This window comes from Netta rufina (genome assembly GCF_964035555.1).
Source record: "Netta rufina genome assembly, chromosome: 7".
Lineage (NCBI taxonomy): Eukaryota > Metazoa > Chordata > Aves > Anseriformes > Anatidae > Netta > Netta rufina.
Window position 1 is genome coordinate 34,211,248 of NC_140130.1, and position 22,334 is coordinate 34,233,581.

The 22,334-nt window shown below is 49.6% G+C and overlaps 1 protein-coding gene across 1 annotated transcript in view; it reads right to left on the minus strand.

The window, feature by feature from the left end:
• CTBP2 (C-terminal binding protein 2) overlaps positions 1-20,788 on the minus strand; it is a 115,795-nt gene extending 95,007 nt beyond the window's left edge. The window contains exon 1 of the mRNA XM_084290484.1: positions 20,592-20,788. The gene's annotated coding sequence lies outside the window, so the exon portion shown is untranslated. The remainder of the gene's footprint in view (positions 1-20,591) is intronic.
• Positions 20,789-22,334: the final 1,546 nt, after the last annotated feature.

Sequence of the window (22,334 nt, forward strand, 5' to 3'; positions counted from 1 at the left end):
CAATCTACCAAGCTATCCCTACAGCAGTAGCAAAATCACTTTTCAGTGTGCTATATCACTTCAGAGTTAATTACGTGTATTTTGGTTTTGATAAATGAAAATACGGGACATGATTAATTGAAGGACAATCAATATGATCCACCTATTAGACAGCTTGATGAGGTATCCAATGTACGCATATAATCTATAGTAATCAGCTAATTGAAGACTGTGTGCTAAAAAGATTTTAGGAAATTCCTGCTTCACATTGAAAAATATCCCAATAAAATGGATGAAGAATAATGGTCACAAGACCCATGACGGTTTAAGTCCTGTTTCTGTTTCGGTTGTTTCTGCACAAAAAATTTGCTTCACTGGCTTAAAACCACTTACTGAGATAAAATACTGAAAGCAAAATGAATTTGGTAGGGGAATCCTGAAGTGTGTTTCTTATTTACATCCACCCAAACTCCTTTAATTGTATTTTTCTAATGCTTCCTGATTTCTGGAGCTGCCAGAGATTGTTAAAACAGTTTCATTAAAAACACTCCATTTGTCTTGGTTTCGTCGCATACCAGATCAAATTAAACAGTCAAGTAGTAGAACAAACGAACCCTTTCCATCTCTTTTGACGTGAAACCGAGTGTGCAAAAAAGCCATACACGATGCCGGGTCACCGCTGTGAGCATGTCGGCCACATTTGTACCTCCAAAGAAGAGCACAGGGATGGAGAAAATAATCAGTAAGCGCAAAGTTGCACATGTTTAGAAAAATATGGAAGTGGGGAACGCAATCTGTAAATCCGCGGTATGTAAGTACTATTAGCATAAATGCTGACAACTGTTAATCTACTGTAACCCTGATTAATGGTTGCAGTTGTCCATTAATACCAGGCATTTTAACTTACTACTAAAATTGATTAGTCAGTTAAGAATTCAATCCTAACGTTCAATAAAGCTGCACTTTCTCTGCAAATGCAGGATGAAACGAGGTGATGCATTTAAGAGCGCTCCCGCGTGTTGCGTGGGGTGCGCTCCGTGCTGTGCCCAGCTCCACGGCCGTTCTCCTGGCTCCATCCTTGTAACACGAGGATGTTACACGGGGTGTGCTCTGCATCCACATCTTCAGAAAGGACAGGGACACTACGGGAGAAATGGGGCAGAAAAGGCCATGCACCGAGTCCGCTTTCCACAGATGCCATCCCACAAACGACCTCCTCGGTGCCAGCCTGCGTTTCTCCCCCTCTTCCAATCCCTAATTTCTATTACTGTCATTTTCCTCCCCCGCCTTCCTTCGTGGCACTAACCGTGGCCCATCATGCACTGGCCGAGCACCGAGGGGGAAGTGTCAGCTTGCTGCAAGGCTGTTGTCCTTAGCACATAATCGGAGCGTACAGTATTTCGCCCGGCATTACCGTGGCACTGCGCAGTTTGCAGCACCATAGTTACAGATCTCCGAGCTTCTGCTGCAAACCTTTCCTTCCAGGGGGTCCTTTGCCATGGAGACTTCAAATACTTGAAGCTCGCATTTTGCATCCAAGTATCGGGCCGTGGGCTGCCCCTGCAGCCTGGCGGCTACCGGGGATGCCAGGAAGGAAAGCCAGGAGGCAGCAGCCGGGCGGAAGAGATGAACACTTGCTGCCAAAAGCTGGGGCGAACGCAGGCCCTCGGCCGGGCACGAGTTCGGCTCTGCAAATCCACCCAGGGCTGTTTAGCCAGAATTAAAATACAGGACAGAATTTTTTAAAAAGCAGCTGTCATCAGAGAAATACTTTTTAAAAGCCATCTTAAATTAATCTTAGACAAAGGAGCTATTTTCTAAACAGGTAAAGCCGGGCGAGTATTTTCTAGGCATCCTGTGCCAAGGGTCGGGCTGTTTAGAGACAAATGCATCAGACTCTTTCTTGGAGTGACGGGTAACCCTGAAAATGCCAGCTAAAAAAATAATACCGAAAGCAAGGAAAGAGCATGCTACTGTCAGTGACTGAACTCCCAACCTATGGGTCCTGGTCCAACCTCTGCATGTTCCTGGAGCCACGGTACCCAAAAGGTGCTCCGCAAACATCTTCCTCCAGCTTCCCAACCACTAGAAGCCCCAGGAGGCTGAACAGTGATTTGGAGCATGCAGGGCATGCAGGAGCGGAGCCTGGGATGAGATGCACACTTACGCTGTTTTCAATTAACATTTTTTAAGTGCTGTTGAAAGCAGACTGAAGGGATGTGGGACCGGGCTGACCACGCGATGGTCCTGTTCCAGCAGCATCCAGCCAAAGCCTTCTGAAGTTAACTCCAGGGAGGTGGGAGCAGCGTAAAGACTGCGTTTAGGTGAATTCAGGATTTCTGCCCACGTGGCTTTCACCACAGGCTGACCCAAAAGCAGGTTCGGAGCCAGGCAGGCAGCAGCCCAGCTCTCTCACAGACCCACCACCGAAGGTTGCAGGTGAACCCTTCAACAACATCAGTGTCTGTCAGGCTACCCTTTAAGTATTAACATATGGGGGAAATGCCTAATAGCTTAATATTATTGTGTGTGCGTCTGAAATATCACTCCATAAGGCCTCTTATAGAAAACATTAAACCTGGTTAATAGGAGACATTTGAGCAGAGTCAATTATTTTGCAGTAATGCTTCATATCAAAAGAGGTATTTTAAATTTGAAAAGTATGTGTTGTCACAGCAGAGCTATTTACATATGCAAAAGCACATTTGCTTTGAAAATAAGTTACAGAAACAATAAGTACAAATGCAAAATTAGCTTTTATTCAGCAAAATGCTTGAGAGCTAATCCTTACCATGGTTGTAGATAGACATACTCACAACACTACGCTGAAGGTCCTTTCAACACTTCATTATAAACTTCTCCCCTTATATTCAGGGAATTAGAAAAATCTTTGCCCGGAGGGGATTGTTTTCATAAACTCGGTGCACAGGGGTCTCGGTACAGGAAGGAATGTTTATGGAAAATCTGAGATTAGAACATTTCAAACTGGCTGGTTTCAAGTTGCACACATGTAAAGCTATAAATAGCAAGCAAAAGACGTGTATGAAAACTGAAGAAAACAACACTATGCAAAAAAAACCAAATTTGTCAGTTGTGATGGAAAAATGAACAATTTTCCCATTTGACTAAAAATCTAATTTACTGTCAAGCCATTCCATTTTGCTGTCGGATTGCTACAGCTGTTATCTCCCGGATCTTTTAATAACAACTCACATCTCCAGCACCACGTGGGGTTCTCTGGGCTGGATTTTTGGGCTGAGCCTCCCAACAACTTCCCTGGGAGCTGTGACCCATCTCTGCTCTTTGGGAGCGCATTTTGACATGCGAGCTGGAATTCAAATACAACCCCAAAATTTCAAAGCCCTTAAGAAACAGTAATTTCTTAGTAAATTCAGCTGCCACCGCAAGGCTATGTTGTGTCGTGGTGCAGAGGATCCGTCCATACACGCTCAGCAGACACAATTTGTGCCCCAACAACTACAGGCTGAGACAGCACTGTGAGCTACCTAGCTCCTCCCCGAGTACTAGCTGTTAAATAATAACATTATAAACCTTTGTAATGAGAGGAGAAAGCCTGGCTTGGAGAAAAGGCGAGGATAGTGGGATGGATCAGGTCAGTGGGATGGATCAGGTCATTGTGGGTGTTCTCCCTGCCCAGCTCTCCAAGACATTTCCCATGGCTGCTGGATGGTAAATGACCTGCAAAACCAACCCCCATGCCTCCATGGGCTGCTGGCTCCAGGAGATGCTCACAGCTAATGATTTCACCTCCCCGAGCTCCATGCAGCTCATGCAGGGAAGGTGCCCTGGTCTGGTGCCGTGTCTCCATGGAAAAACTTCTGCCTCCTCTAGATGTGTGCTGCAGGTCAGGCGTGGAGCCCAGAGGAACCATTGAGCTCTGAAATGCATCAAACTGCCATGAAAACCTGTGCTGGTTTTGCTCGTTTTTGTCTGCTCTGCCTTCAGCTATTTCCTACTCTACAGGTTGCTTGCAAAATTCTTGCATGGCAGTGGCTGGATTTACTGTTCGCACTAGACTTCAGTTTTGTTGTTACAGCATGCAAAATATTCGGCACGAGCAAAAATGTGTATTTTTGCACATACTTGGCTGTTCTGTATCGAGTATGGCAATTGTAGAATGCAATCCTGATACGGAAAAGACCATGGATAGTAGACAGTGAGTCAGTACGAGCTTAAAAGAAAGACAGCAATTAGGACTAATGGGTGAATTATATAATACAACAGTTAAAATAATTCTGGCTGACTCAATTGAGACTGTCCTACACCCCACAACATTAAGGTTTTGGCCAGTGTACAGTGTGGAACTGCAATCTACCGAAATCTCGTTAGCTCAGCTAACTAACTGCAGTTTGCCTCCACTTATAATTTTAGATTGAAACCCTCTGCAGCAGAGCACATGCGGGGTGAAAACAAATTTTAAACATTACGCTTTGCTGAAATGCACTGCGAGTATGTTTTCTTTAGGAAGGAAGGAGCAGGGCGGCTTATTTTACTTAGAGAATGAAGTTCTCAGGATGTTAATATCTCAGGGCAACCTCTGCTTTTGCAGTTCAGAGCAAAGGGTGCGGGGACCTCGCGCTGACGTCTGGATGTCGGTATTGCAGGGCTCCTCAGAAAATCCTGCTGACACAGCTTCCTCTTCATCTTTGTCTCATATCAAGTTAGTAGTCAATGTGTTATTTTAACTGCATGACAACAACTATACAGAATGTCAAATAGTTACCTTTTATCTGGAATTTTATTCCTGCCATATATTTCAACGGAAATATACAACTTAACGCTGCGACATATTTCATGCTGAAATGGATAATAATAAAAAAAATCTATTGACTGTGCATTTCCCCTAAACCATAAAGGGGCAATACATTGAAAATCTGTACTGTTTACTACTTGCTGTCTTTCAGAATCTCTACACCAATCTACTGTGCTCGTACTGTAAATATGGCTGGGAATATTTTCAAGGTTTTTTTCCTTTTCAGAAAAAAAATAAAATATAAATATAAAATATACCCCTACCTAATCCAGAATGTTCCGCCCAGCTCAAGTTACAGGTCAAGCATGGCAAAAAGATGGAGATGGAGGACAAAGCCTTCTGACCCCATTTTGACCCCACCACATGGGTCCATCAGCCTACAGAAAGGTGCTTTCAAGTCCTAGGGCAGGGGCAAGTCAGGATCAGGATGGGAGATTTTACACTGGCAGGAAGAAAAACCACCAAAACCTTTCTTGTCTCTGGTATTATTTCAATGTTGGGCCAACACTGGACGTACAGTGACTGAGGAAGGCTGAGAAAAGATTCAGGACCCCCCCCTTTGGGGTCTCAGAAAACGCATACCCCTCACCTGCCCAATGCGATGTGATCCCGAGTTCCCGTGTGCCTTCAGGCAGACGCCCTCTCCCTTCTAAGGCAACTGCAAACCAGGAAAGAAATATTCCCTGTCCTTTTCAGTACACACGTCAGCTGGATAATTGCCTAAATTACAGCTTTGTCAATATTAGTTCGTTCACTCAACCTTTCTTCTTCGTAAGGGAAAAAACAACCTAAAGCCGAAGGGCCCAAACTCTTCCAGAGCCTTGGGTCTACCCAACGATGACTCTTCTTCAAGGGAGGGCTGGTGGCCAGAGCTGCCACATTCACCGTGCCTACATGGAGCAGTCTCCAGGACTGTTTTATTTTATTTATTTATTTTTATGTATATGATCCTTGTTTAAATTGGCTTGGCTTGGGCATCTCCTACATGAATAAATACATATGAACATATCCGTTGGGAACATGGAGAGGATGGAGAAGTTTTAGGAGATTGTCAGAACCTGACCTACCCTACATGAAGGTCTTCTGACCCTTTTTCCAGGTAGAGGATGGATTTAGCTGAGGACAGTCAGTGTTTCTGAGTTTTGCTCTCCAAAATTCATTCCAACTCTGCTTGCTCCATCCTTGCTGTGCACATCTCTCTTCTCGGGAAGACTGGAGGTATCTCCACCTACCAAATAGATGATGGATCAGTGCCTTCTGAGGCATCCTGAGACATTACTTCCCTCCTGGATAGGAAAGTTCCAGCAACGTCACCATGCTCTTTGCTGCTCCTTGGATTTTAGAACCTGGACAATGCCCTGCAACCTGCCAGAGCTAATCAACACAAGCCTGGCCATCCTGAAACATCCAGATACAAGAGGGCAGGGCATGCTCACAGGTTCACCAAGCCCCTTCGTCCTCACACCCAGGAGGTACAACTCAACAGTTCCAGCCTTTTTGGGGACAAGTATGAGCTTCACATCTGTATTTGCTTAGCAAATACACAAAGCTTGCAGGCATTGAAATAGAAATGAGGTGAAATAGCTGAATTCCCCAACGGTGCTTTTTGGATGTTGATTCCCTTCCTGTTGCTTCCTCTCTTAGCAAGAAGCCCAAGCCCCAAGACACCCGTCTACCCCATGAGTGTGGCACCACCAGATGACACATGCTTACGGCCAGCTCTTGCTCTTGGGACTAACCTGGGATTACTGCAAAATTTCCTTCCCGAAAAGCAGCCCATCCTCGCAGGCAGCTGGAGCACGGCCCTCACCCTCCTCACAGCAACGTAGCAGAGGACAAGCGAGGAGCTCATCCCCAGCTGTCCTGCACCGCCACCCGGCTCCTCCACAGCATCTACACCTCCTGCTCCACCACCATCCTACCGACCCGAGGGCAGCTCAGTGCAGGGCACAAATACCTTGTGGTAAGGAGATCCAACCAGCAGCCCAGGGCTAATTCTGAAAGGAGCTGCAAAACGGTTGTGCAATGATTTATTCAAGAGATTCTGCAGTTCACCAACTTTGCTAAGCTTTGGAGATGGGAAAAATGTAACAAGTGAGTCTCTTGCATGAATAAAAAATTACATTTTACATAAATTAAATATATAATTTGATTAAACATGTTTATGCCTTTGCAGTGACATTTAGAATAGGAAGTATTCATTTTCTGTTTTGAAAGGAAAAAACTCTTTCAAATGTAATTTGAAGCTGTCAAACCAATCTTCTTTACAGATCTTTTAAATGTCACATACCTTCGAAAGGGGATGGCAGATTCCTTTTAAATATGCAATTGCAAACAGTCCAAGCAAAATCAAGAATTTATTAAAATATGCTACTGACATTTATACTGATTAAGTATAGCCCTTTCCTCACTCCCTTTCGATAGACTCCCTTACAAAAGATGTGTCACAACAGCTCACATTAACGCCGTCCTCGCTCTAATTCCACCACACACAACCAGCAAAATCCAGCCGCAGGAAAGAACCTGCCTCCTGTTCTGCAGGGGAACTAGTATGAACTTTGTTGCTTTACACGAAGTACTGTGCTTTTTGATGATTTCTTACCAACATGCCTGAAATTTATAACCAAAAATATTAACTGCACTTACCTTAAATCAAGTGCAGCACTATACCTAATGGCTTTAAATGGAGGAGTGTATTAATCATAAGCATAAAAAACCTACTGTGACTCCTTTCAGACAACTTCACATTAGCAACCCGTATGTTTTGTTTTATAATCACAGCATCTATCCCTAGGTTACTTATTATTCTTCCCAATTAGAAAGCATTTCTCTCTCTTTTTTTTTTTTTTTTTTTTTTTCCCTCTTCTTTTAAGGAACAGAGAAGAGGAAGAGTGGAAAAGCCTCTCAGCTACTGGTTGATGTTGAAGCGCAGCAACTACAGCATCTCCTGTTCTCAGTCACTTCCCACTGACATACTGGACATTTTAGGGTCGTTTTATTTTTTTAGATGGCAAAGAATTTAATTATTATTTCTCCTCCCCTGTCACTAGGCCAGTGAACTGCATGGGCATAACTCTCATTAGCATTAATGGAAATCCCCACTGTAAATTCTCCCCCGTGAAGCAACATTAAGAGCAAGGCCATCCTGAGCAAGCACACTCAAATTGGAAAATAAAATATACCTCCCATTTCTCGCTACCACCACAGGGAAAACGTAATGAAGTGCAAGAGATTAAGCCACAACTCCTATATCAAATCTTCTTTGTACTCTATAATTACTCAACAGAACGTACACAACGGTTGCTCCTTGATGATGAGAATTTGTTGCACGTTATTGAAAGACTTTATCCTAATGCTCTCAACTTTCTGGTGCATAACACCACAAATTATAGCACAGCCATCGTAACATAAATCACGGTCGCCACCAGCGCTGGCTTACTTAAAGCTTACGCTCTGTATTTAAAAGCAGAGAAGTATTAGTACTGCAGAAGGCATGTCAGCGCCAGGCAACGGGGACACAAAACAACCCTCGGTGCTGAGCACGCCGCAAAAGGAGTCCAAAGCAAGCTGGCCTGAAAATAGCCAGGATAACAGTCTAGTGCTTTTCTCTGGGAGCTTCCAAAGACCCCCTGGCTGACGCAGTAACCTCGAGGCATGGCTATCCTGCCAAAGGCACTGCAAGCAGTGCTCCTCATACCTCTTGGTGCAGCTCGGTCCTGCAGCATCTCCCTGCAGTCGGCAGCACACACGGGGCTCTCACAATACAACACGCTGGAAAGGGTGGCTGGTACTTTACAAGACAACTCCACGCGCACTGGAGTGGAGACAAAATCATCTCTCAGTCTGAAGGAACTATAAATACCAGGGCGTAATCTCTCCGCCAACAGCTCCTCTTCGCTTTATGGATCTTCTGTGGGTCGAGCTCTTCCAACGCGTTCTGCTGATACAACGCTGATGATCAGTGTAATAAATGTAGTTTAAATAAAAGCTCTGGAAGCTTAATATAGCTGTAGTCAAGCACATCACTTCTTATGGTTTTCTCAAGGATGCAAAATAAGTCACGGCTACACCCATCAGAGCTCCTTCTATCGCTCCCCCCTGTTATTATCTTCTGTATGACTCATGTCACTGGAGAAGATGCTGACACCCGCCACACTGCTCTCACCTAGACACATTCAGCACCAAATACACAAAGCGCACTCCAAACAGGCCACTCGGCTTTGGTCATTGACTGGTGGACCCCAGTCCCACAGTCTACAGAGCTGAAAAACTCAAGAGTTAGGCTTTCCTAACATTTAAAATAACTTCAGTCAGTCCCTGGTACCTCCCAAACCTCTCACAGGTTTTGTCTATGGAAGTGGGTGGTCTGGGCCTCCTCTCCCCTGCTGCCTTTCTGAAGCGAGGCTGGAGGAACTATACATCAAATAATTTTTACACCTTCCAACCCAGAAATTACACTTGCACAGGCTTATGCAAGCGTAGCATTACAGAGTCGTTTAGGATGGAAAACACCTGCAAGATCACCGAGTCCAGCCATATCATCAGCCACAACGTCATGAAGTCCAGCCATAAACGTCGCTGTAAGCGTGGCGATGTGCTGGGCTGCTTTCTGGTCCGTAATTTTTTCCAGCCACTGTCAACACCAGCACAGCGCAGCTCGGAAAAGGTACAAAATCCATCTTAAGCGTGTCCAGAAACCAAAGTGAAGGAACATGCTGCCCCCGGCTATGCTGAGGGCTTGGAGCTGTGCATGGAGGAGCTGGGTCCTTTGCTCATCCATTTGCGTCATCTCACGTAAGCAGGATCTCAGCTTCTACCTTACAAAAACGTCAACCAAGGGATGATCAGAAAGCTTGGGTGGGTTGGGTGGATGCTGGCTGGCACCACGAGCAAAGCAGGGGGGTCTCCTTGCCGCACCAACTGAGCATCCAGAAGTGCAAGGAAGAGGAACCAGGCTGAGTAGCAGGTGCTCTGTGAGCCTGCTCTGTCCAACTGTGCCAAAATTTGGCATTTTGGCAGCTCAGTTGGATCAAGGAGTCTGGTCCTTGGCTGCCTGGTCAAACACTCTTACACCTGAGGTCCCCAGGAGGGCCGCAACACAGAAGACTGCTCTCTTCATGACACTTCTGAAAAACCCAGGTACCAATGCTGACAATAAACCTGCCTGCTTATCTCCAATCACAAGCACACTGCTAATTTCATTTCAAGATCATCTGAAGAGCCCAGGGTGTTCAAACACGGATGAGATGAGACCCGAATCAAGGCCCTACAGCTGCGCACAGCGCACTCCTGCTCTCCCACCGCCTTCACACTCCGCACCTTTGTACAGCTCTGTACGGGAACAAGGTGAAAAAACACGAGTTCAAATGATGCTAGAGCTGAACGGGGACCAGTAAGAAATGCAGTTTGGGGCCAAGCCACCACAGTGCTGTTGTGGCTGTGAGGTGAAGCCTTGAAGGCCTCTGACCATCAGCGCAGCCACCACCAGTGTCCCCGACCTGGTCCAACAGCGTGGGCACTGCTCCCAGCTCCGTGTACCCCACAGGACTTCGCCGAGAGGGAACACTACAGGAAGGCACAGCAAAAATGGGGTGGTATAAAAGCACAATGCAAGTGCCTGTGTGTCGCATCATTAGTACAAACACACGGGGACCGCGCTCCTGGTCCTGAGCGCAGTGTGCCCAGTGCTGAGGATCCGCTTGCTTGGGCCTGGCAAAGCGATCGCTTCCTGCACTCCACAGCGCTCGCAAACCTGGTACCCTTTCCTTTTATTCTTCCTGTCTTTATTCTATTTATTTATTTAGCTATCCAACGTGAAAGGCCATAAATCGCGCTGCTACTTAAGTCACAGGGGGAATTCCTTTAAACATAAGGAAAATCTCATAAATAACTTCCTGCAGTCAACAATGCATTCATTTCCTTCTCTGCTTTTAGCCTAATCTCCCAGCTAACAAATCAAATCAAGAACCAAAATGTAATTACTCCATTGTGATAACCATCTCCTTATACTCAGAGCATACCTTTGTTTATTTCTTCTCGAATTAAAATCACCACCGAGGCGTGGGCAGGGGAGGAAGGGCGCGGAGGCACCGACAATGGGGCATGGTGGGCACGGGCTCGCTTCTGCTCGACCAAAGCCCCGTGTCTTGGACAGCAGTCACACCGGTGGCTGAGGTGGTGGAAAAACCCACGCCACACCCTGCATAGACTCATTGTATATTAGCAGCATGCATGACACGGTTTTCAGGGCAATGAAGTGCAGGAGATTTAAACAATATCTGATTGTCACCCCGGGACAACTCCCCCAAACTTACCAGCAGCGATGAGACTGCAAATAAGGTCAGCAATTACCCTTACGCTGATGTCAGGGGTTAAGAAACTCTTTGCAAAATGCATGTGTATAGGGCACACAGGGCCAGCAGGTATTTCACCCTCCACGAGGTTTGCTGCTGAGGGGAAAAGAGAACTGCAGCCATCCACGTGCATCTGGTGCTGGGGAGGATGGGCACAGGAAGAGGTGCTGCGGGCACCCATCTGTACACATCTGCCTGACTGGAAGGGGTGCAGAGCATGGATGTGGGTCACTGGGGGCCAGGCAGCATGGCTTGGCTGTGGACAGCCACCGAAATTACAGGCAGGCATCCATTTGTCAGCAAAATGCTGACATTTCGCATTCCCCCGCTGCTGGGAGCTCCTGGGTAGGGCCCTTGTGCAGCAGGAGGAGTGCCCCAGCTTCTCCGTTCACATGGCACATGGCTATCCCAGAAAGAAATTTATTTTTTCATGCCTTTTCACCTGTCTGCCCCTTTCCAGTCCCAGAAAGAGCTGCAGGACATGCAGCATCATTACACCACCAAGGAGTTACTTGAACGCAGCAGGAAAATTTAAAATTTCAGCTGCATACACATGAAATAAATGTATATTTTATTTGATTTACTCTGATACTTTTCTTCTATCTCTTGAAAGTAATTTTTCTCTAAAGCATAACTGCTTAATTGGCAAGTGTACAAAATATAATTACACTGCATACAAGTTACAATATTGCTTATGGGAATATCGCTGTTGATGCATTCTGCTTTATTTTGTGTTTAATCTCTATTAAGAGATGTGTATGAAACAGCTAGGTACTCTCGAGTTTATAAAGACATTCTTCAGTCACTTCTCCTCCTAACCAAGGAACAAATACAAGGGAAAGACAACAGAAAACTCTTTGGCTACTTCAGTGCCTCGAAATTACTAACAGCGTGTTGGACACGTGCTGTGCCGAGCCGCCCGCAATCGTGGCATCTCGCCGGTGTCACCACCCAACTCACGCCGGCGTGTTTTAAGTGCCTTAAAGGTTTACTTCATTTGTTCAAGTAATGAGATTAACGCTGTGTTGGTTTGTTTAAGCTAAATCATACCAAGCCAAATGTCTAGATGTCCTTAACTCCCAGCATTAGCCCAAAGCGGCGTGACCGTATGAGCCTGCGAGCCTGTCTTAACCACTGGGCTTTTACTTGCACCAACAAGCTCATGTTTTGCTCCATCCAGAGGTCAGGCAGCCTACAGAGACTTCGAGTGGGCATACCCTGCAGAAGCACTAGCGGAGTAAGTGCTGAAACATCACGCTCACATTCCTGCTTGAAAATCAAACTGAAGTCTCCCCTCGATAACACACACTTCATTCTTCACGAGCAATGCTCAGCAGCATGATGCACAGGGAGAAGGGGCACCGCGGGGAGCAGCACAGCACGTACAAAATGTGGGGTAAGCCCCAAATTCTCCCACCCTCGCCTGCAGCGTGTCTCGACAGCAATAACCATGCATCCAATTGCTGCTTGCAACCCTTTGCCCCTAGTTTCACTTGCTGCTTCCTTGTGCTCACTCTCATAAAACTGCCTGCAAACACGTTGTTTGTGCTCAAACCACAGCAGAGACAACGTACAATTACATGTTAAATCTGGGTTTGACTTGTTTTGATCAGTTGTTTGCATTCTTGTTTGTGCTCTTCTGCTCTGAAGGCTCCCACCAGGGCTGGGGTTATTTCTGAAGTACCACGGCTGCCCAGAGGCGATTCGGAGTTTGAATAAATTCCGCACAAGCAGATAAAGCACACGACTAAAGTAAGAAACCCTCCTGCGTTTTCTTCCTCCACCTAAATTCACCCACACCCGATGCAAGTATCAGCCATAACTGGGGCTGATGTGGCCCCGGCTCGTTTCCCACCTAGTGCTAAGTACCTGGTGGTCTCCTCTCTGCAAGCCATCCTCTTAAAGGGAAATCTACAGTGCTGGGGCCTGGGATCCATAAACACCTGGGTGCTCTCGTTCAAATGATGGGCTTTTGTGGGTTTCATAGATTTTGCGGTCAGAAGAGACTACTGAGATTTTCCAGCCCGACACACGGCACGGAGACTTACCTAAATTAATCCCTGCTCAATGCACCGCATGGTAACTCGCTAAATTAATCCCTGCTTGAGCATCATTTACTTCAATAAGCAGATATTCCTGAATTTAGCATTTCCAAAGGAGGAAAAACTGCCAGCACCTTCAGCAGGCTCTCCCAGCACCAGTCACCTTCAGTGGTAAACCGGGGACCTTAATCCCAGCCCTCCTCTCGCTTCATCCTCCAGCTATTGGATCTTGTTAAAACTCTGCCTGCTAGACCCAAGAGCTCTTTATTATTCAATTTATTTTCCCCATGACAACGCTAATTGCCTTAATCAATTTACCTTCCAACGCTCTCCGTAAGTGAAGCAGATCGAGCTCCTGGACTCCGCTGGAAACTCCCCGCTCACCCGGCACTCCTGCAGCTCTCCGTGGAGCCTCCTTGGTGTCCCTGGCGTGCTGGGGACAGGGACAGGGACATTGCCACCTCCTCCAGCCCGGGAGCCAGCTGGCAGCCCGAGCAAGGAGCACACAAGACCTTTGGCCGTGCTCTCACGCTAGCAGCTCTCGTCCTGCCTCTTCTGCTCCCCACAAGGACACGGTTTCTCCAGACAGCATCCTGGAGGCACGGCCTGTATTGTTTGCTTCTAGATAGAGAAATTTACAGTTGGCCATCTGAGAGCTGCTACCTGCCTGCATCCGAGCAATACAAATTGCTTTTATCAGCAGTCCCTCCTTTTCATTATTTACCGCTCTCCCAATCTTAGTGACATTTCAAGCTTTAGCAACAGTGATTCTGCGCCTTATCACGGGCTGCTCACAAACATGCTAAGCGGCAGAAGGACAAAAACGAATGCTCGGAGAAGCTCCTAGAAATAGACGTTTGGACATGATTTCTGATTTTACAACTGTGTTTGGAGGGCTGGCGCTCTGCTGGGTTTCAGCCAGTTGCTCCTTTGCACATCCCCAGCCGAAGCAATGGTGCTGCACCAAAGACAAATTTCTTGCAGAATTTTGATTGAACAAAATTCACTCGGTTACCTTTATCAATGACGTATGCAAGCTATTTAAATGAAAAAGAAAAAAAAAAAAAGTTAATTGTAGAGGCTCTGATGTCCCTAAACTTAATCGGATCGTTTGCCCAGGACTTACATCAAGCTGACAGGTCGGCATTACTCAGCCCATCCTGTTTACCCTTTTATGTACAAATACACCATAAGCACGGCCACAGCCTGCTGGGAATCCTCCCCCCTTTCAAGACTCAGTGAAAAACAAGTGCTTCTGCCCTGCCGAGCTCAGGGCCAGCTCCCGAACAGAGGCAAAGGTCTGGATGCAGCATCCCCTTGCACCAGAGGCGTAACAGGATCTAAACATAACATCCCTCCCCCCAGTAAAAGGCAATATTCTGGTCTTTCCTATTAACTTCACCTAGTAACCTAGTCCGGATATTTTAGAGAAACTGCTTGTCGGTCTCATCGCTACTGGCAACAGCTTCCCTTTGCTTCCCTTCGTGAGCTTTGGTTTCTGTTGGTCACCACTGATCCTCCTCCAGCTCCCCCAGGGCTGTGCAGCTCCAGCAACCCAAGTGTAGGCTGCTGTCCCACCAGAAAGCAGGTGAAGAGGACCCACCTGGCCAGGTTCTTGCTTCCGATGCATTGCTCAGCCAAAATTTGTCCAGAAACAACCACAGCAACACCGCTGGCCACCAGCTCCCTGCTCGGGGCTAAGCATGAGCAGGACCTCATGGGCCAGGCAAGGTGCTCAATGAAGATGGGCCACCTCCAAGAAAGCACAAATCACATTAATACCCTGATCTGGGCAAAACTAAAAGTGCACTTTATCTCCCCAAAACTGTCTGTGCTGCTTCTTTCTAATACTCACAATGTTTGTTGTCTAGATAGATGGACACGGGCATGTGCTTTCTGCTCTTCAGACACCACGGATGGGAAAAACACACCCGAACATCACAACTCCACTCCCCCGACAGAGCCAAGGACGCTGCCACGCCGTGATGTGGCTGGGCTCATGGCATGCCACGGCCCTTCTGGCCACTGCCATTGGGCTGTCAGGGACCTGGACCTCACATAGAAATAACGTTACAGCAACATGATGACGTACAAAAAGCTCCTGTTTCCTTCCAGGAACTGAAAATAGGTGGGATAGATATTTCATCTGAGAAATGCCGTTATTGTTATTGCAAAGGGGAAAAGCTGAAGTTAGGGTAGGTACTCTGCTATGAAACTTCTGGATCCCTTAACTCCAGGCTTGAATGTTGCACGAAACCATTTATTGTACGAGAACAGGCACTAACCTTGACAAATGATAAAACTCGCATGAGCTTGTGCTGCGGGACCATGAAACTTCAGATAACTTCAGAGTGAAAGCTGACAAAAAGTGTTGTTTTTTTTTTTTCCCAACTGAAAATAATTTCATCCTTAACGAATCACAGAGAAGCTCAGATCTCCCAACTTTTAAGTGTAACTTCTGATATTTAGCCTATTTATTTTTTTTTTAACTTTTCTCAAATTGCCGATTCCCTCCACCAGAACCTGGTTCTCAGCATAAAAATAATAAAAAGGTAGGCACTTTATGAGAGCTCTACAGGCACCACTATCATACATACCGGCCCCGCGTGCTTCCAAGGAGGGATTTACAAGGATTTTACAGGGAACCAAGGGATTCCCATCTCCTCCTCCTGCCTCTTTCGGGGCCGATCCCATGCTCCTCAGACACACAGCTCTGCCCTAAAGCCCCTGCGCAGCGTTGGGGCTCCTCAGGCAGCCACTGTGCAGGGCCAGCAGCCAGGACCAGAGGCACAGCCACAAACCAGCCTCTCCGGGAGCATCCTGGTGTCCTGAGCCAACCTCTCCTGCACTGCAGGTGCTCTTTTTCCAGTGCGAACGGGTCTCTCAAAAAATAACAGACAGCACCCATTGCATACCAGTTATATTTAGCTACAGAGAATCCGCCTGCATTATTCCTGGTCTCACTAAAGACCTGGCTCCTTGTAAATATATCACGTCTCTGATCCACACGTTCTCCCTCCACGCTGTGCTTCAGGGGTCTGTTTAAGCAAAAATTGGTATGCGTCGTTGCAAGGAAATAGTGGCTGGTTGTTTGACAACATTGCCCCAGCTCACCTACACAGCGGCTGTCTTCATGTGAAAAACCACGGCACGTGGGTTCACACCAGTGCCCTCAGAGAAACCCCGCAGCCAACACACCCCGTGGTGTGAAGTGGTGTGAGGAGGAAGGCAGAAGCACCCTGCACAGGCAGCAACCCCTCGGTGCCTCCGTGGAGCTGGGGGACCAGGGGAGGTGACCGCATCGTGGGGCTGTCTGGAAGGGCTGGAATCAAAAAAAAACAAAACAAAACCCCTAAAAATTGCTGAAGTTGGCAACCCTGTGCTCCTAACGGGGCCCAGGAAAGCTGATGCTAACAAAGCAGAGCCCTGCCCCTGCCCACAGCTGCTGGAGCTCCGTGCCCCCATCCATCACCCGCACAACTCCACCAGCACCACTTACACCCCGACCAACAGCATCCCCTACAGAACAAAATGATACTCTTGCTTTTTTTTTTTTTTTTTTAATAATCCCAGTTAGAATTTACAAATAATATAACCCAGGCACTAAGGAATCACTACAGATAAAAAAATAAAAAAAAATCGATTTTTTCCAGCAGGTCCACATGAGCCTTCCCAAACACCACTGGTGTTTCCCCCTCACCAGCACCTCTGAAAAATCTTAATCTTTCCTTTTGCAACCTCACCATGCTTCCCAAACATGACGTCCTGCCACAATTACCTTCTCAGAGAGGAGAAACCAAAAATAATTAACAACCAGGCGTTTAATCCTGCGGGAACAGCTCCTGGCTCTCAAGTCATCGGTGCGCAGGGTGCAAGCAAAGGGCGTGCGCTCGCGAGGCAGCACCGGTGGCTGTAGAGCTGAGTCAGTAACAACAAATTCCGTGCTCTAGCACCAAAAACTTCTGCTGACGTCACAGCAAACGTTATCTGGGGCCTTCCCAGCACCGTCTGTAGGATGCCGAAGGTCACGGCCCCCTCACCGAGATGGGGCTGGGCCCGAGCAGCAAAGAGGCGCGACAGAAAGCGGCGGCTCAGCAGCCCTGCCCTCCGCAGGGCAAAGCGCGGTCACGCCGTTTTTCATCCTTTCACCTAAAACTTATCTTTATTTCATTTCCTCTGGCAATGGAGAAGGAACAAAAACCAGCGACGGGAACAAGGGAGGAGGGCTGGGAGCAGGCCGGGAGCCCGTGGGCATGGAGGTGACAAAGTGCGTGTGGGAACCGACCCCCACGGCGCCCCTCATCCAGCTCCCGGCTGGAAGAGGAGCCAAATGTGAGCGGCCAAAACCTCTCCGGCCAAGCCCCCGCGCTCCCTGTGAGTGGCAGCAGGGGGGCACCGTGCCCCCGACCACCACTGCTGCCCCCCATCGCTGTGCCCCCCAGATGATGGCAATTCAGGGACCCCGCCACGTCTCCTTGGCCTGCCAGAAACCTGGGAGCTACGAGCACAGCCCTGAGGGGTCACCCAGTGCCCCTCGGCCAAGCGTGTGACTTCAGCACCCTGAGGAGCCACAAACAGGCCAAGAACATGGGGGCGAGGGCCCTGTGCCCTGAAAACCCCAGATTTCCCAGGGAAGGTGCAGTCTCTCTCTGGCTGAGGAGCTCCTCGCTGGCAGCTCCGCTCTGCACTTCTCTGACTCACTGCAACCAGAACGCGAAGCAGAGGAAGGAGTACTGGCTAGATCTCATGTGAAGAGTAAATGTGACACCTATCAGATTTTACATGACAGCGTGCAGCAGATTTTAACAAAACACTTGCAAATTGTCGGTAGTGTTGTGTTTCGAGGAGCTTTCCCACTTCTCCTGCTTAAACACGAAGCCCCTTTCCGCTCTCACAGCTGGCAAACAGCGCCCAGAAAACAATCCTGCATTTCCCGTGGCAGCCAACCTAACCTCTTCCAAAACTCTGGGCAAACCCAGAGGCCACTTTCTGTTTTCGCTGCAGCACACCCTCCGCGGCCACGAGCCAGCTGAGCTCAAGGAGTTCAGTCTGGAGCACAGCCAGCCCGGCCGATAAATGGCCGCGACCGGACAAAGGTTTGGGCGCGCTGCTCCCAGCCTGTCCCTGGGACACCGCACTCAGAGGCTGATGTTTTTCCTGATAGGAAGATTATTAACAGGGGAACCCGGCGACACGGCTCCGTGTTGAGGTGGCAGCCTTAAAGACGTCAGCCTGTGCTCTGCTTTTCACCACGGGGAAACTCCTTCGAATATTCTCCTTTTAGGAAAAGCGCAAAAAGGTGCAGCTTCGCCCCAAAACACGAGGTTAGGAGTGGAAAGGGCTGTTGGGAAGTGGCTTGGCTCCATGGGGCGTCATGGGACGGGGTGGCCATGCCCAGCCCGGCCTCCCAGCAGACAGATGGGGCTGGACGGACAGACAGGGACGGACAGACAGACAGCTTGCCTCACACCCGGCCATGCGACCACCACGAAGCATCGCCCGCAGCCGGTGAGCCACAAGGCACTGGAGAACACGCTCCGGATTGCCCAGGTGTCTCGTTCTGAACTTCCAGCGGAACAAAAAACGAAAATTCAAACACTCCTACAATAACAACCAGCGCTCCTACGTCAGAAATAATTCGTTATGACTTTTAAAGGGGAAGGCTCTTTCGCTGCGAGGGCTGCGGAGCAGAGGGAGCGTGCCCACAGCCCGGCGGCCAGCCCGCCTGCGTGGATGCTGAAAGCAAAACCCCTGCCCCGCTCCCCGCTAATGACTAACAGGTGTGCTCCGCGAAGGCTTCCAAAAATAAAAGCTCCTTTCTAAAAATACAGCCCAGCATTTACAATGCCAGATTTCCCAGAAAAACACCGACAATGCCTGACGTTTCGCAAACCGCTGCTCTCAGAGCGACTTCAGGCTGCCCCCGCAGCACAAAGTTTTGCGAGGCGAAGGGCACAAATCCTGCTTTCAGATTCGAGCCCCGCGGACAAACCCATTCCCTCGGCCAGCTCTGAAGCCTGCGAACGAACGGACCAGCCTCGTAGCTGCAGATTACAGAGCCCATCGCCACAAATAATTTCTTTTTTTTTTTTTTTTTTTTTTTTTTACTACAGGATGCGTAATTGAAATGTCTGCGACTCAACAATCACCTTTGAATTCATAAATACCTCATAGTATTCCGAACACACTCTCCTATAATGAGACCGTCTTCAATTTTCCTTGGTAAAGAGACCTTTAAAGAATGCTAAAGCAGGTCGGCGCCCTTATGCACTGATGAAAACAGGAACAAAAGCATTTTGTCACCAGGCATCTCGTCTATCATTATTTCATTCACTCGGCTTAAACAAACTAAAAAGTATGTGCCTTTTCCTCCTCGATGTCGGCGCTAAGTGGGCTTTGAGCCCCGTCGGTGAGCCACCATCTGTAGGAAAACAACAGTTCGCTGCACCTCGCCGTCCCCGGCTGGCGTTTTCCCTGCTTCGGGGACGGTTTTGAAAACACGGGATTAAAATGTCATGCCATCCCTCGTGCTCCAGCGGGCTGGGGGTGTTTCTGTCCTCTGGTCACGGCCGACTTAATCAAGTGTGAATGATGAAAGTGCTTCAATTAGGGCTCCGGCCGTTCCGGGCGGCCGCTTTGCGGGAGCTGCGGGTGCCCCCCATGAGCCGCCGGGACCCCGCACCCATGGGTGCCCCCCTGCGCTCCCCATCGGCCCGACCGCTCCGGGACCCCCCCGTAGGGATGGGGGGGGTCACAAAAGCACCCCCACTCTCCATCTGCCCCCGTTTCGCAGCTCCCCGGCCCCACGGGGCGCCACGCGTGGGGGTGCGCTGCCCACGGGGGGGCCCCGCTCGGCGCGTCCCAGCGGGGGCATCACGGAGCGGGGCCGGGCAGGGAGGAGCGAGGCGAGGCGCGGCCCCTGCGCTGCCCGCGGGGCCAAGGGAAATAAATTTAAAAAATAAAAATAATAATACAAATTAAAATATTAAAAAATAATAATAATAATAAACGATGACGATGATTGGAACGGAATAAAGAGCTAAAGCGCACACGCCGCGAGGTCGGGTAAAATAATAAAATAACAAACAGCAGAGCGGCGGAGGCTAAGGAAATAAAGCCCGAGAGATGACAGGAGGGCAGAATAAAAAGGGAAAGTCGGCCCCGGGCTCCCCCCGCTCCCCGCGCCCAAACTTTGCGGGGCCGCCCGGCCGCGGGGAACAATGCGGGCCGGCACAACAAAGCCGCCCCCGGCCCCTCGCCGCCCAAATTGCGGGGCCGCCCCCCGCCGGGGTCCGGGGGTGGCGCAGGGCCACCGGGCCGGGGGGCGACGGTGCCGGAGGAAGGGGGACCGCGGAGAAGCTCCGGGACCCCCCCGGGCTCTCCGGGGAGCTCGGAGGGAGATGGAGGGGAGGATGCCCCCCCCCCCTAAAGGGCCGCCCTTACCTGCTGCTGGCCGCCCGGCACGGCTCGGCTCGGCTCGGCTCGGCCCGGCCGGCCTCCCCGCACCGCTTCAGCGCCGCATCCCTGCCTGCCACCGCCGGGCTGTGCCTGCCGGAGATCCACCTTCCAGTGCCAGCCGCTCGCCCCGCACAAAAACTTAAGCCTCCCCCCGCTCCGTGCCGTGCCGCTCCGTGCCGAGCCGAGCCGAGCCGAGCCGCTCCTGCTCCGCCCGCCGCCGCCGCGCCGGGAGCGGACGGGGGCAGCGGAGCCCCGCCGCGGCGCCCAGCAGCAGCGGGGAGGATGCTAATTGCAACTCGGGGGGAGGGTCGGAGGCGCTGTGTGTGTGTGTGTTTTTTTTTTTTTTCCTCTTTTTTTTTTTTTTTCTTCCTTTTTTTTTTTTTTTTTGAAGCGAGAAAGTGCCCGGGCGGCGCTGGGCGGAGCGCTCCCCCTCGCCGCGCCGGCTGAGCGCAGCAGAGGTAGGGGCTCTCGCTGCTTTTTTTTTTTTTTTTCTTCTTTTTTTTCTCTTTTTTTTTTTTTTTTTTTTTTTTTTTTTTTTTTTTTGGGCAATAGGCGGGGTCTCTCCTCGCAAACCAATGACACAAACCCACATGGACCGGCCTCGCCCCCTATAGATACTCTTCACTACAAATAGGCTCTCCCGGGGGATTAGCGGAGCAGCCAAAGTACAAACAGCCGGGGCTGGCGAGGGGGGGGCACCGGGAGGCTCCGGGGGTGGAGGGGGGGGGAAAAAAACACAGACACAGCCGGGCACACACCGCCCCCGCAGGGCTCAGCACCCTCGGAGGGGCTGCACGGAGCCTGTTGCTCCCGGCGGCCGCCGCCTTTGTTCGGCTCCGCACCCCCCACCCCGAGCTCTGCGCCCCCTCCCCAGGGCTCTGCGCCCCCCCCAGGGCTCTGCTCGCCCGCAGGATCCGTCCCCGGCAGCGTCCAGCTCCCTTTGTACCGCGGGTGCGGTTATCGCACATCTCCCGGCCTGAAAACGCTGCTGAGGCCGGGGGATAAAAGGGGCACCGGGGCGCTGAGCCCCTCGCTGCCGGCATCCTAAAAGCGGAGGGGCTGCCCCGCGCTCCCCCGCCGAGCGCCCGGTTTTGATACGACCATCAGATAATCGCACCGTGGCGCTGGGCTGAATGCGAGATAACAAGAGCGCGCTCCGACGTGCATTTATTTGTATTTGTATGCCGCGTTACCCCCCGAGATTGGGGAATTAATGTTTTGACAGACATTCTTCGTCTGCTTATCACAAGAATGTGGGCAGGTGGTGATCCGATCTTTTTGTTGTATAATCATCGAGCCTTCTGCATTATATATGTTCCATGCTTCTCAATCAGCCTGTGGAAAAAAAAAAAAAAAAGAAAAAAGAAAAAAAAAGCACATTCCTTTTCGAGTCAAATAAAAACCCTCGAACCAGATCAATTGTCCATCAAAATTAATAAGCGAGCTTCAGTTTTTGTCTGCGAAATTACATGGTGAGGAGCCGACGGATCTCGATTCTCACAAGCCCGTTTGCCGTCCTTGCTGGCTCTTACACCACGTCCATCATTTGTCCCCCAGCACCTGCTGCCCAATGCCGCTCCGAAGCCGAAACCTGGCAGATCCCAGCTTGCAGGAGGTGCACAGCTGGGTGCTGAGCAGGCCCATGCTCTGGGGAAATGCACCCACCCTGTGCAGACACCGCAGCGGCACCCCGCAGATCGGGGACTGGTGTGAGCACAGCGTTCATCT